This window comes from Salvelinus alpinus, chromosome 14, assembly GCF_045679555.1.
Source record: "Salvelinus alpinus chromosome 14, SLU_Salpinus.1, whole genome shotgun sequence".
Lineage (NCBI taxonomy): Eukaryota > Metazoa > Chordata > Actinopteri > Salmoniformes > Salmonidae > Salvelinus > Salvelinus alpinus.
Genome location: NC_092099.1, coordinates 35,120,840 through 35,136,378, shown reverse-complemented (window position 1 = coordinate 35,136,378; position 15,539 = coordinate 35,120,840). Strand labels below are relative to the sequence as shown.

Here is a 15,539-nt window from a genome sequence, read left to right as displayed (position 1 = left end):
AAATTTTGAACCAATATAAAGAAAATGGTATATAACAGTGTTTTGTATTTTGAAAATACAAATTACAGCTCTCGGAAGTATCTTGTTACAAAATACATTGTAGTGTAGTTCTACCCAGTGTTATACAAATGATTAAATACTCAGAAGAAATTGAAATCCATATTTAAAATACATGTAACAGAAATACTGCCCATCTGTGCTTTCAGATTGATGTTAGCAAAGATACAGTTTATTTTAATAGCAGTCATGCAATTACTATGTCGACTACCTCAAGAGAACTGTATTGTTTTCTTCATGGTAGTGGTGGGTGTGTGCTCTGTGCTTTGCATAATCTTTGGCTAATTTCGTATCCAACAGTAATCTATCTCTGTTCCATAATCCTCATAATGCCAAGGACCTTGTTGAGATGTGTTGTTCTTGTATTCTACAGAAGCAGATATGAAGCAGCAGCTAAACATTTTAATCCTGGGGACCTGGATGTGAACCTGCGTGGCAGATCTTTTGTAATCACTGGTGCCAACAGCGGCGTTGGAAAAGCTACTGCCCATAAAATAGCCAAAATAGGTACTGTATAGGCAACATTGCCCTAGAGTTGGATAAATTCATACAACAGTGAGTGAATAGATGTTTTCCATCATAAATGTATGGTACCATTTCACCATACAGGATGTCTATACAGTCCACCTTAAGATTCCTTTACAGTGTTAGTGGGTGATAGGCTAGATAATGATTCATTGTGGAGTTATGAGTGTGCCCCAGTCCAGATGGCACCAAACCTCAAAGTGAGGTCTCATAAAGGTTTATGTAGACACAGACATACAGACTGACATACCAACCACGAGGGACAATATAGTGTTTGATTCCCCCTCAGGTGGAAGAGGTGCTTTGAGGTAATTATAGTTTACACAGTTTTTGATATAGGGTTGTGCGGTTAACATTGGGTTCTTATGGGTTTTATTGCTCTACAGGTGGGACTGTCCACCTAGTGTGTCGTAACAAGGGACGGGCAGAGGAGGTCTGTGGCTTGTTCATGGGGTCATCCTGAGCTACGTGCTGCACAGATTAGCTAAAGTTTCCATGATAAGGATCTATGCCCAGTTGAGTGGAAGTTGATATATAGATCAGATAGTCTGCAGAATGCAGTCTGTTTTGATAGTTCCTGCAAGTCATATGTTTTATGCCTCCGGTTTGTTAGATAAATAACTCTGTTTATATACACTGCTCAAAAAAATAAAGGGAACACTAAAATAACACATCCTAGATCTGAATGAATTAAATATTCTTATTAAATACTTTTTTCTTTACATAGTTGAGTGTGCTGACAACAAAATGGAAATCAATGGAAATCAAATTTATCAACCCATGGAGGTCTGGATTTGGAGTCACACTCAAAATTAAAGTGGAAAACCACACTACAGGCTGATCCAACTTTGATGTAATGTCCTTAAAACAAGTCAAAATGAGGCTCAGTAGTGTGTGTGGCCTCCACGTGCCTGTATGACCTCCCCACAACGCCTGGGCATGCTCCTGATGAGGTGGCGGATGGTCTTCTGAGGCATCTCCTCCCAGACCTGGACTAAAGCATCCGCCTACTCCTGGACAGTCTGTGGTGCAACGTGGCGTTGGTGGATGGAGCGAGACATGATGTCCCAGATGTGCTCAATTGGATTCAGGTCTGGGGAACGGGCGGGCCAGTCCATAGCATCAATGCCTTCCTCTTGCAGGAACTGCTGACACACTCCAGCCACATGAGGTCTAGGATTGTCTTGCATTAGGAGGAACCCAGGGCCAACTGCACCATCATATGGTCTCACAAGGGGTCTGAGGATCTCATCTCGGTACCTAATGGCAGTCAGGCTACCTCTGGCGCGCACATGGAGGGCTGTGCGGCCCCCCAAAGAAATGCCACCCCACACCATGACTGACCCACCACTAAACCGGTCATGCTGGAGGATGTTGCAGGCAGCAAAACGTTCTCCACGGCGTCTCCAGACTCTATCACGTCTGTCACGTGCTCAGTGTGAACCTGCTTTCATCTGTGAAGCGCACAGGGCCCCAGTGGCGAATTTGCCAATCTTGGTGTTCTCTGGCAAATGCCAAACGTCCTGCACGGTGTTGGGCTGTAAGCACAACCCCCACCTGTGGACGTCGGGCCCTCATACCACCCTAATGGAGTCTGTTTCTGACCGTTTGAGCAGACACATGCACATTTGTGGCCTGCTGGAGGTCATTTTGCAGGGCTCTGGCAGTGCTCCTCCTGCTCAAAGGCGGAGGTAGCGGTCCTGCTGCTGGGTTGTTGCCCTCCTACGGCCTCCTCCACGTCTCCTGATGTACTGGCCTGTCTCCTGGTAGCGCCTCCATGCTCTGGACACTACGCTGACAGACACAGCAAACCTTCTTGCCACAGCTTGCATTGATGTGCCATCCTGGATGAGCTGCACTACCTGAGCCACTTGTGTGGGTTGTAGACTCCGTCTCATGCTACCACTAGAGTGAAAGCACCGCCAGCATTCAAAAGTGACCAAAACATCAGCCAGGAAGCATAGGAACTGAGAAGTGGTCTGTGGTCACCACCTGCAAAACCACTCCTTTATTGAGGGTGTCTTGCTAATTGCCTATAATTTCAACCTGTTGTCTATTCCATTTGCACAACAGCATGTGAAATGTATTGTCAATCAGTGTTGCTTCCTAAGTGGACAGTTTGATTTCACAGAAGTGTGATTGACTTGGAGTTACATTGTGTTGTTTAAGTGTTCCCTTTATTTTTTTGAGCAGTGTAGTTTGGGGAATGTTTTCCTAGCACACGTTGGGGTCCCTCGATACCAATTGGGCAAAGTTTGAACGCCACACTTTATAGAATCCATGCCCCGAAGAATTTAGGCTCTTCTGGATAAAATTGGGGGTCCAACCCGATTCCTGATGGGCGTACCTAATAAAACTGGACACTGACTAACTTATATACAGTGCATTCGGAAAGTATTCAGATCCCTTGACTTTTTCCACATTTTGTTACATTACAACCTTATTCTAAAATCGATTCAAATTGTTTCCCCCCCCCTCATCAATCTACACACAATAATGACAAAGCAAAAACTGGTTTAGAAATGTTAGCAAATGTATAAAAAATTCAAAACTGAAATATCACATTTACATAAGTACTCACTACTTTGTTGAAGCACCTTTGGCAGTGATTACAGCCTCAAATATTTTTGGGTATGACGCTACAGACTTGGCACACCTGTATTTGGGGAGTTTCTCCCATTCCTCTCTGCAGATCCTCTCAAGCTCTATCAGGTTGGATGGAGAACGTTGCTGCACAGCTATTTTCAGGTCTGTCCAGAGATGTTCCATCAAGTTCAAGTCCGGGCTCTGGCTGGGCCACTCAAGGACATTCAGAGATGTCCCGAATCCACTCCTGCATTATCTTGGCTGTGTGCTTAGGGTCATTGTCCTGTTGGAAGGTGAACCTTTGCCCCGGTCTGAGGTCCTGAGCGCTCTGGAGCAGGTTTTCATCAAGGATTTCTGTACTTTGCTCCGTTAATTTTTTGCCTTGATCCTGACTAGTCTCCCAGTCCTTGCCGTTGAAAAACATCCCCACAGCATGATGCTGCCACCACCATGCTTCACCGTAGGGATGGTGCAAGGTTTCCTCCAGACATGATGCTTGTCATTCAGGCCAAAGAGTTCAATCTTGGTTTCATCAGAACAGAGAATCTTGTTTCTCATGGTGATTGCTTTTATTAAATATATTTATTTTGGTTTATGTGCTTAATTATATTGTTTTATACACGTGATGTTTTATCTGTTTTTATTGTAATGTATACAGGGCTCTCTTGTAAAATTGATTTTTAATCTCAATGTGACTCCTTTAAATAAAAGTTAAATAAAAAATAATAATAGTCTGAGAGTATTTTAGGTGCCTTTTGGCAAAAACCAAGCAGGCTGTCATGTGCCTTTTACTGAGGAGTGGCATCCGTCTGGCCACTCTTCCATAAAGACCTGATTGGTGGAGTGCTGCAGAGATGGGAGAACCTTCCAGAAGGACAACCATCTCCACAGAGGAATTCTAGAGCTCAGTGACCATCCGGTTCTTGGTCACCTCCCTGACCAATGCCCTTCTCCCCCGATTGCTCAGGTGGGCAGCTCTAGGAAGAGTTTTGGGTGGTTCCAAACTGCTTCCATTTAGGAATGATGGAGGCCACTGTGTTCTTGGGGACCTTTAATGCTGCAGAAATGTTTTGGTACCCTTCCCAGATCTGTGCCTCAACACAATCCTGTCTCGGAGTTCTACGGACAGTTCCTTCGACTTCATGGTTTGGTTTTTGCTCTGACCAGCACTGTCAACTGTGGGACCTTATATAGACAGACTTTCCAAATCATGTCCAATCAATTGAATTTACCACAGGTGGACTCCAATGAAGTTGTAGAAACATCTCAAGAATGATCAATGAAACCAGGATCCACCTGAGCTCAATTTCGAGTCTCATAGAAAAGGGTCTGAATACTTATGTAAATTAGGTTTCTGTTTATTGTAATAAGTTTGCAAAAAATTCAATAAACCTGTTTTCGCCTTGTCATTGATGTATTATGTGGAGATTGCTGAGAAAAAAGTATATATATTCCATTTTAGAATAATGCTGTAACATAACAAAATGTGGAAAAGGGAAGGGGTCTGAATACTTTCCGAATGCACTGTATACATACATAGTCACAGGCCGGCTCATATTTTTGTCACAGGCTGGACACACGAACAGGTATAGGCCAATTAAAAAGGTTCTTTATTCTAAACCAAAACTATTAACTTTAAACAAAGAAAAAGGAATAGGTGTGGAAGTATCATAATGTAGGGTGCATGTAAAGTGCAAGGATGCGTGAATCTGTGTGTGTAAATATGACTGAGTGAAAACTGTGTACAACTACAAAGGAACGAACAAAACAGGATCATACCTGGAGGAGCAGAGAGAGAAGTGATTAGTGAAGCAAGTTTAAATACCCTGAGCCCAGGTGGCTCCAATCACTAACGACCCTCCTCTGCCTGCAGGAGGAACCGCCCCTGCAATGACACCCCCCTTAAAAATGAGGGTCCCACCCTCAACCCAAATATCTCCAATATATTCAAAACAATCCAAATTTCCCCAAAAAGAAAAAGGATACCAGTCCCAGCTCCTAGCAGTAGCCCCGTGTCCCCCAGCTGACTGTCCGCCCCTCAAACTCCACAGCCCTGGTACCTGGGGAGCAATTTAAGAGGAAAGAGGCACAGTAGGGGTCAGCAGAGAAAAGATACAAGCTAGGTTAAAGGAGCACGGGACAGAGCAACAGCAATGATATTATCCCTACCACTAATGTGTTTAATATCAAAGTTGAATGGTTGCAAGAACAAAGCCCAACGCATCAGGCGCTGGTTGGGATTTTGCAGGGACCTCAGAAAAATAAGTGGGTTGTGGTCAGTGAACACAGTTAAAGGGGTCAAACCAGAACCAACATAGACCTCGAAGTGCTGTAAAGCCCAAATGAGACCTAAAGCCTCCTTTTCAATTACAGAATAATTTTGCTGATACTTATTACATTTCCGGGAGAAGAAACTTGACTGGACACTCAACATTGTCATCATTCTCCTGGAGAAGCACAGCCTCAGCACCGATTTGACTGGCGTCTACCTGCAATTTGAAAGGTTTCCCAAAATTGTGCTGCCAACAGGTGCCAAACACAAAATAGCCTTAACTGCATCAAATGCCTCTTGACACTGGGTGGACCAGAAATTCAGCCCTGGCCTTCAACAGATTGGTCAGTGGGGACACTACTACTGAAAAGTTTACAGAAAGCACGGTAGTACCCCACCATTCCCAGGAAGCACATCAGTTCTTTCTTTGTGGAGGGCTGTGGGAACTGCTTCACAGCCTGGACCTTGGCTTCCACGGGACAGACAAATCCCTGACCAACAACCTTGCCTAGGAATGTGACTGTAGCTTTGGCAAACTCACATTTTGCCAAATTAAGTCAACCTGGCCCACACCAGTCTTTCGAACAGGGCTTGCACTCTCCAAACATGCTCCTCCCAGGAGTCTGAGTAGACGACCACGTCGTCCAAATACACGGCACACCCTTCCAGACCTGAGACCACCCGATTCATTAGCCTCTGGAAGGTGGCTGGAGCATTCTGCAAGCCGAAAGGCATCACTGTGTAAGAGAACAAACCAGATGGAGTTATAAAGGCAGCAATCTCACAAGCTCTTTTGGTAAGGGGTACTTGCCAATATCCCTTTAAAATATCAAATTTGCTAACATACTTTGCTGACCCAACTTGATCAATACAGTCCTCCATCCTAGGAAGAGTGTAAGGTCTGCTTTAGTAACATTGTTAACTTTTCTATAATCAGTGCAAGGTCTGAAAGTGGAATCAGACTTTTTGACCAAAAGACAGGGTGAAGCCCAATTTGAACATGGCTCCGCAATACCATTGTCCAACATATACTGCACCTCTGTTTCCAGTTTCAATCTCTTCTCCTCAGATACACGATAAAATCTGTTTGATAGGCTTAGCATCTCCGATGTCTATATCATGCTCAATTAAGTGGGTTTGCGATGGAGTGTCAGAAAACAAAACAGGGTAGTTTCTAATAAGAGCTACCAATTCATCACGTTTCTCAGATTCTAAATGATCTACCAAAACCAAGGTTTTGCAAAGTCTGGGAGTTTTTCAACCGACCTTGTAAGACCTCATTCGAAACACTAACTTCCTCATCTTCTCCCCCCTCCAAATTAAAGCCATAAGATGCAGTGACTGGCGCAGCAGTCAACGCTGACCTCACCGCTGAAGTGCCTTCAACTTTGCTTAGATACGGGAGTGATAACATTTTAACAGGTTCACATGGCATAATTTAGAGGACTTCCTATGACTAGGGGTTTCAATAAGATAGTTCAAATCTGACACTTTACGCAACAGTGAAAGGACCACAATATGTTGCCTGAAAAGGTGAACTTACAAGAGGCAGAAGAGCAAGTACACGATCACCGGGACTAAACTCACGCAGCTCAGCCTGTCCGTCATATTTCAGTTTCATTTTCCATTGAGAACATTTTAGTTTCTTTCGCTAGTTCACTTGCCCTATACAACTTCAACCTAAAACCATTTACATCGTCAATAATGTTTCGAGGTGGTTCCTCAGGCAAACAACCATCCTGCAACAATGCTAAAGGCCCACACACCTTATGACCAAACACTAAGTCATTTGGGCTAAACCCTGTGCTTTCCTGCACTACTTCGAGCAGCTAGTAACAGCCAAGGTAACCCCTCCCAATCTGCAGACAGTTCTGTACAGTATGCACGAAGCAAGGATTTTAAAGTTTGATGAAAACGTCCCAAAGCTCCCTGGCTCTGGGCATGGAACGCAGTAGACTTGTGTTTAACTTTAAGCTGTTTGAGAACCTGAGCAAATAAATGGGAGGTAAAGTTTGACCCCTGATCTGACTGGATGATTTTTGGAATCCCAAATGTTGAAATAAATTGAGTTAACTACTGATTTTGAAGTTAAAGCGTTATGGTACGCAAGGAAAAAGCTGCCAGATATCTGGTTGCTTGACACAACAGTTAATAAGTAGCTATGACCTGACTTGAACCTTGGTAAAGGCCCAACACAATCGATAATAAGATGCTCAAAAGGTTGCCCTACGGCTGGTATTGGATACAAAGGTGCAGGCTTTACAACCTGGTTTGGCTTGCGCGCTGACATCACAAGTTTTAATAAACTGAGCTACATCCCGCTTTAAACGTGGCCAGAAAAATAACGGAGTATGCGATCATACGTTTTACGAACACCCATATGAGCTGCCACATCACCATGTGAAGTTTGCAACACTTTATTTCGCAAAATAGTAGGTACAACTATTTGAAAAACTGGTTCTCCTAGACCCTGATCATAGTGTGGAACCCATTTCCTGACCAACAGCCCATCAAGAAGAAACACTGAGCACTATTCCTCACCACTGAATCAGGAACAACTTTATCAAACAGATCAGCCAAAGTAGTATCGGCCTTTTGCTCAGCCATCAATGAATCTCTAGAACTAGTCAACTGTTCTGTCTGGAGTTTGACTGGCAACTCAAGACTTTCTGGCTTACTCTCAATCTCCTTACGAGAGGCCACGCGTGTAACCGCACAAACTGGAAATACCTCAGGAGACAGTTTTGATCCGGAGAGTCCCTTGCAGGGGACACTGAAGGTTGCTTCTTAAAGATGTTTAGTTTGCCATCTGCCCACACCTTACTACCTGCCAAGTCATTCCCCAAAATCATGTGGACTCCCTCTACTGGCAACTGGGGTCTAACCCCAACATCTACATCACCCTCTACCAGACCACATTTCAGGGTAACTTCATGTAAAGGACAAGAGAATGGAACTAAACCCATACCACATACCATTACACAACTGCCAGTATCAGACTCTTTTAGAGAACGGCAAAACAGAATCCAGAATAAAATAATCTAAAGCTCCAGTGTCTCTTAAGATCTTGATTGAAACATTTTGGTTGCCATCTACCAGGGACACTACACCATCTGAAATAAAGGCTGAAAAATCAGTGGGAAGACTGATAATCAAACTCAACTAGTCGCTGAAAAAGCTCACCCTGGTGGTCAGAGGCTGTAACAGGAGCTGCCATCACAGCAGGTTTAACTTGACCTGACTTTTTTGATTTAAGCAGAGGACAATCTTTCTTCCAATGTCCTTCAACTAAACAGTAGCGACAGGTATTAGCAATAACCGGTGCTTTAAGTCCTCCAGACCCAAACTTCTGCTGAGGCCTTTGGAAAGAAGCTCCAAAAAAAGGTGACCTACTATTCCTAGGAGTAAAGTTATTTTTATGGTACATGTCACTGTTTGACTCAAAATGGCTTTTATGTGTTAGCCTGTACTCATCTGCAAGGATTGCTGCATCACTTGGAGATTTAACTTTACGTTCATTCATGTATGTTGCAGCCTGGTCAAACACAGAATTTTTGAACTGTTCTAACAATCAAATTAGACAGACCCTCAAAAGTACTAACTTCAGAAGCTGTACACCAACGATTAAATGCAGAAGTCAAATCACGAACTCAGAATAGGTTTGTGAATCTAACTTTTTCCTGTAACGAAAACGTTGACGATATGCCTCTGGCACAAGCTCGTAGACCTTCAGAACTGCTGATTTAACTTTAGCAAAAACTTTACTGTCAGCTACACTCAGTGCTGCAAAAGCCTCACGTGCTTTACCTGTAAGTAAACATTGCAACAACATAGTAATGTCCAAATCTGACCAAGCTCTAGCTTCCGCAATACGCTCAAATAATGCGAAGTATGTGTCTGGATCTGACTCATCAAATTTAGGCAACAAACAAAGATTCTGTGAAACATCAAACTGTTTCAGTCCTTCTGGTCTATTAGCATTTCTCAATCACTCTATCTCTAACTGCATTTGCAACAGCTCCCTCTGCTGCTCAAAAGTTAAAGGGCTAGACTGAACTTGCATCCTCACTACTAGCAGACTGACCCCCAAAAACACCCATTTCCCTAAGACCCTGCTTTAATCTAGTTTTAAGTCTCTTTACTTTTTTTATCAACAATCTCAATCTGATAATGTTCAGCAATTTCAATTAACTGCTCCTTAGTACACAACTCTAAGGCTACCTCTGAAGGAGCTTGAACAAAACTACTCAAAATGGAAGACATTTTCCTCAAACAATACAACTATTACAAATGCTCCAAAAATCACACAACTCACCTGCTGTCAGTCTGGGTTCAAGGACAGGAGCCACACCCCACTATCCTCCAAAAACAACTAACTTACTGGCCCTGGTCTTCGTGCAGTCACATGTGGTGGGGTTTTATGCACACAAAACCAGTGGAGTGGAAAAGACAACCAGAAACTGGCAGCCCCCCCATAACCACGGAGGTGCTCCCGAGCCGATGTAGGGGAAAAGGGAAAGGGATGCTCTACCCACATTCACTGCCACCTAAAACAAAAACACCACAAGCCTCCTATTGACACTCGCTGATAAGCCTGAACAGGAGAGGACTCCCACCTGAACAAAACACAGAGTGAATTGCTTAGCTACCAAGCTAACTAAACCAAAAGAACACATGGCTCTCAACGCTCTCTTCAACAATATTGGCCCAACCAAAACATCCCCTCAAACAAATTTTGTTTTGGCAATCTGAACTAACCCAAGTAAACTACAAACCAATAATCAAATAAGCCAAATGACAAATAAACAAACATCAATAATAAGACAAAATACAATCTAGACAAAACCTTAACCAACTATGACAAAATGTTAAAGTAAACTAAAATACTAAAGTAAGACTAAAGTACAATTAACTTTAACTTACGGATGAGCCCCCACTTGTCACATGCCGGCTCATAGCCTGTGACAAAAATGAGGGGACACGAACAACAGGTATAGGCCAATTAAAAAGGTTCTTTATTCTAAACCAAAACTATTAACTTTAAACAAAGAAAAAGGAATAGGTGTGGAAGTATCATAATGTAGGGTGCATGTAAAGTGCAAGGATGCGTGAATCTGTGTGTGTAAATATGACTGAGTGAAAACTATGTACAACTACAAAGGAACAAACAAAACAGGATCATACCTGGAGGAGCAGAGAGAGAGAAGTGATTAGTGAAGCAAGTTTAAATACCCTGAGCCCAGGTGGCTCCAATCACTAACGACCCTCCTCTGCCTGCAGGAGGAACCGCCCCTGCAATGCAGTGGAGGGGCCGTGACAACATACATATACAAAACATAAGAAACTGCAAGGGTTGTACTCTATTATAATAATTAACTGTGTACAGAACATTAGGAACACCTGCTCTTTCAATGACAGACTGACCAGGTGAATCCAGGTGAAAACTATGATCCCTTATGGATGTCACTTGTTAAATTCACTTCAAATCAGTGTAGATGAAGGGGATGAGACGAGTTAAATAAGGATTTTGAAGCCTTGAGACAATTGAGACATGGATTGTGTGAGTGCCATTCAGAAGGTGAATGGGCAAGATAAAATATTTAAGTGCCTTTGAACAGGGTATGGTAGTAGGTGCCAGGCGCACCAGTTTGAGTGTGTCAACGCTGCTGAGTTTCTCAAGAGTTTCCAGTGTGTATAAAGAATTGTCCACCACCCAAAGCACAACCAGCCAACTTGACACAACTGTGGGAAGCATTTTGAGTCAACATGGACTAGCATCCCTCCCTGTGGAATGCTTTTGACACCTTGTAGAGTCCATGCCCTGACGAATTGAGGCTTTTCTGAGGGCAAAGGGGGTGCAAATCAATATTAGGAAGGTGTTCATAATGTGTTGCGCACTCAATGTATAGTTGTGGTAGTGATGGATGTAGTAGCGATGGAAGTAGTATAAATAGTAGTACTACTTGTAGAAGAAGTAAAGGAAATTGTAGTAGTTGTAGTGGTGCTGGTAGTAGTAGTGGTAGTAGTGGTAGTAGAGGAAGTGGTTGTAGTATCAGTGGTAGTAGAGGAAGTGGTTGTAGTATCAGCTGTTGTACTTTAGTATATTTGTTGTATTATAATAATTGTACTCACGTCTGCCGAGTAACTTTCAGGACCTGTTTCAGGGTCTTGGTCTTGGCCTCCTTGAAGACGTGGTCACAGAACTCCTTGGCTTGCTCCACAAAGGCAGGCTCCAGGTCAGCGTCGGTCAGCTCCTCCATACATCTCATTTTGTCTCCGCTGGCTGGCCTCTCAAACACAAAGCACCAGCGAGGAGAGAAATAGTTCCGCAGGCAACTACGAGGCAGGTTGTACTGCTGAACCTTTGCACTTTGACCTTTTGAAAAAACGAAAAATATGCATATAAGCCTAAATTAACAACTTCTATGTGCGCAACAACGTTTTATGTTTATGTATGTATTCATACATTCATATTTACTATCATCAATCCAGTTATGTGCTAGTTAGTATTCTCGCCTGTTTTCAGTTTAAGAGTGTTCTCCAGGTACTCATTGGCTGTGATGGGTCTTCCATCAACCTCCAGGGTCAGGGTGAAATCTCTGACTGTCCACACAAAGGAAGGAAAGTAACGCAGGTACTCTGAAGATTCCTCCCCGTCTCGCTGATTGGACTTCACCTTGATGTGCTCTGTCAGTTCTGTCACATAGCTGTAGAAGGCGGTATTGAGGACAAAATGAACCCAGATTTACTAACATACAGTATAGTGCTGAGCGATTAGTGCTTTTTGAGGTCAGTTCGGTTGTTGGAAATGAAATGAATCCAGACATACAACACTACACTATATTTCTTTATAGGCCTGCTGAAGGATACTGTAGTTTCTCCAGGGCGTTGTTGTCGATGGTTCCCAGGCTGTTGTACACCAGAGTACTGCTGAGCAGGACAGCCAGGGAAAAGATTCAGTTGTCATTCTTCTCATCACCCTGCAGACACAACAGAAGGAACACATTGGTACTCTGTTCATACTAGAATGAAATTAAGTCAGTAACTAAATGTCTACTCCATATGCCGTTTTATGGGCTCCCTACCTAAATAAAGGTCAAAGCTGGAATCCTTAATTGAAACATTAACAAAGCCCCACCCTGCCTCAGTTTTGGTTAAAAAAAAGCGAACAAAAAAAATCTGAGGGATGGGCCTGGAGAAATGTAACCACTCAAATTCATAGACTGAGCTACGGGTGCAATGACTCACCATCCGTGACATCATCATTTTAGTTAATCATGATATTATACAGTGTTTAATTACATATACAAACATTGGAGTAAAACAAGCTTATATTTTGGGTTCTGATTGGGTACGACGACAGTTGAACTAAGCTCATGGGTCCTTATTTATTTGTTATACTGTTTAGAATCAATGGGTATACATCATACATTTATAAATCAGACATTATATACAGATGATGAAATCAGGTATCTGTACTAGACACAGTTTATTGAGATAACATGGTATTTTACCCATAGCAATGTTATATTCTGTCATCTAAACAATCTGAGCCATAAAAGGTTTTTGACAGAGAGTGAACTTTGACCTCCCACCTTCTCCACGTCCCCCAGACCCTCTGTATCCAGCAGCACCAGGGTGTGGTCTCTTTTTTCAGGGTGAGGCACACACCACATCCAGATGCCCTTAGTTTTGGACTGGATGGTGGCTCCCAGGGCAAAACCTTGAGGACAGAGGATAAAAACGGTTCTTAGGATGGAATCTGTAAAGAGGCAGCAGGATGTAAAGTGTTTACTCAAGGCTGCTGGTTTTCAGATGAACCATTTTTGTCTAGTTATACTGTATATAATACTGACAGTGAAACTAGCAGCCAGTGCAAAACGGCACCCTTATCTACACAACCCACTTAGAACAAATGTGGTCGGAAAAAAAAGTTTTTTTGATGTTTGCTCTGCTGTCTGGTTGTACGTTATGGTGTAAAACTGAAAGAGAAACTGTAGTTTCCACAATGCAATAACAGGGTGTGTCGAATTTCCAATTTTGGAGAGAAAAAAACATCAAATCATAATGTGGTCAGAACAGGACAAGTCTGTACTTTGGTGCAGCATATCTGGCTCTAACTCAATGACAAATGCAGTACATAAGTTAACACTTTCTGTTTCACATTTCTATTACCCTATCTTTATGAGAAATAATTATCTTATACATAATCATTCCTTAACCATATAACAGTGTTGCGGTCATGCATATTGTTATGTACATTGTTTGGACTTTGGACCATAGATAAAAAAAAAATGCTTGAGTGGTTCACCTTTCCTCTCTCCAGCCAGCTTGTTCATGAGGTAGGACTTGCCGGTGCGTTACAGCCCGACCACCGACACCACTACCACATACTGGTCAATCTGGTACAGGATGTCCAGTGCACTGCGGACAACACGCAGCTTCCCATCACTGTCGTTCTCTAATCAGACATACTGGTTCCTTCATGGATACTCTCTGGCCTGCCATGATGCTGTCCTATAGAAACGATTGCAAGGACACACAATAACTTTTAATTGGGTAGGGTACTGTGTGTGTGTCACAGTCCCTACAGATGTTTTATTGCAATTAAATGTAATGTGATAAAGGAGGCACAGGAACAGGTGATAATGAGTGAATCAAGACTTATCAACAGATTGGGTGGACAGTGACAAAATAATTATAATAAATTCAGGCCCGGTCCTGGCCGTTCTGTCGCCCTAGGCCAGACAAAATAAATTCCCTCTTCTATACCCCACAAAGCTAGAACAGTCCCAGAAAGCACAAAGACGTTGAAAATACGTCTAAAATAGTGGGTCATTTTTCGGTTCTGAATGAAAGTTGAAAATACCATCTATTTTTCGACCAAATCAAGGCCGGTCCAGACTGGACGATGTCTGAACCAAACAGACGTCTATGATTGATTCAAGACATCCAAAAGACATCGGTGTTGGTGTGTGTTTACTGGGATGTAACCTACAGCAGTGGTTCCCAAACTATGAGGGTGCAAGGGGGTCGGCAGGTGGGGTGCGGGTATGGATTCGGCTATTTCAGCTACACCCAATTCTGATAGGCGTATCAAATCGAGCACACAGCCATGCAATCTCCATAGACAAACATTGGCAGTAGAATGGCCTTACTGAAGAGCTCAGTGACTTTCAACATGGCACAGTCATAGGATGCCATCTTTACAACAAGTCACTTCGTCAAATTTCTGCCCTGCTAAAGCTGGCTCTGTCAAATGTAAGTGCTGTTATTGTGAAGTGGAAACGTCTAGGAACAACAATGGCTCAGCCGCAAAGTGGTAGGCCACACAAGCTCACAGAATGAGACCGGCAAGTGCTGAAGCGCGTAAAAAATCATATGTTCTCGGTTGCAATACTCACAACAGAGTTCCAAACTCCCTCTAGAATCAATGTCAGCACAAGAACAGTTAGTCGGGAGCTTCATGAAATGGGTTTCCATGGCCGAGCAGCCACACACAAGCCTAAGATCACAATGTGCAATGCCAAGCGTCGGCTGGAGTGGTGTAAAGCTCGCCGCCATTGGATTCTGGATCAGTGGAAACGCGTTCTCTGGAGTGATGAATCACACTCCCTCATCTGGCAGTCTGACAGACAAATCTGGGTGTGGCGGATGCCAGAAGAATGCTACCTGTCCGAATACATAGTGCCAACTGTAAAGTCTCTATATACAGTTCCTTCGGAAAGTATTCAGACCTCTTTACTTTTTCCACATTGTCACGTTACAGCCTTATTCTAAAATATATATTTTTTAAATGCTCAGCAATCTACACACAATTACCCCATAATAACAAAGTGAAAACAAGATTTAGACATTTTAGCAAATCTATTAAAAATAAGTGAAATACCTTATTTACACAAGTATTCAGAACCCTTGCTATGATACTAGAAATTGAACTCAGGTGCATCTGTTTCCATTGATCATCCTTGAGATGTTTTTACAACTTGGAGTCCATCTGTGGTAAATTCAATTGATTGGACATGATTTGGAAAGGCACACGCCTGTCTATATAAGATCCTACAGTTTACAGTGCATGTCCGAGCAAAAACCAAGACAT

The 15,539-nt window shown here is 42.8% G+C and overlaps 1 protein-coding gene and 1 pseudogene across 2 annotated transcripts in view; one reads left to right on the top strand and one right to left on the bottom strand.

The window, feature by feature from the left end:
- The window catches only part of LOC139538845 (guanylate-binding protein 1-like), a 31,148-nt gene that overhangs the window by 802 nt on the left and 14,807 nt on the right, over positions 1–15,539 (top strand). The window contains exon 2 of one of the 2 annotated variants that reach the window (XM_071341333.1): positions 431–564. The gene's annotated coding sequence lies outside the window, so the exon portion shown is untranslated. Of the gene's footprint in view, positions 1–415; positions 565–15,539 lie in introns of those variants that run through there. The other variant, XM_071341334.1, reaches the window with a different exon arrangement.
- On the bottom strand, positions 2,209–13,927 carry LOC139538848 (guanylate-binding protein 1-like; annotated as a pseudogene).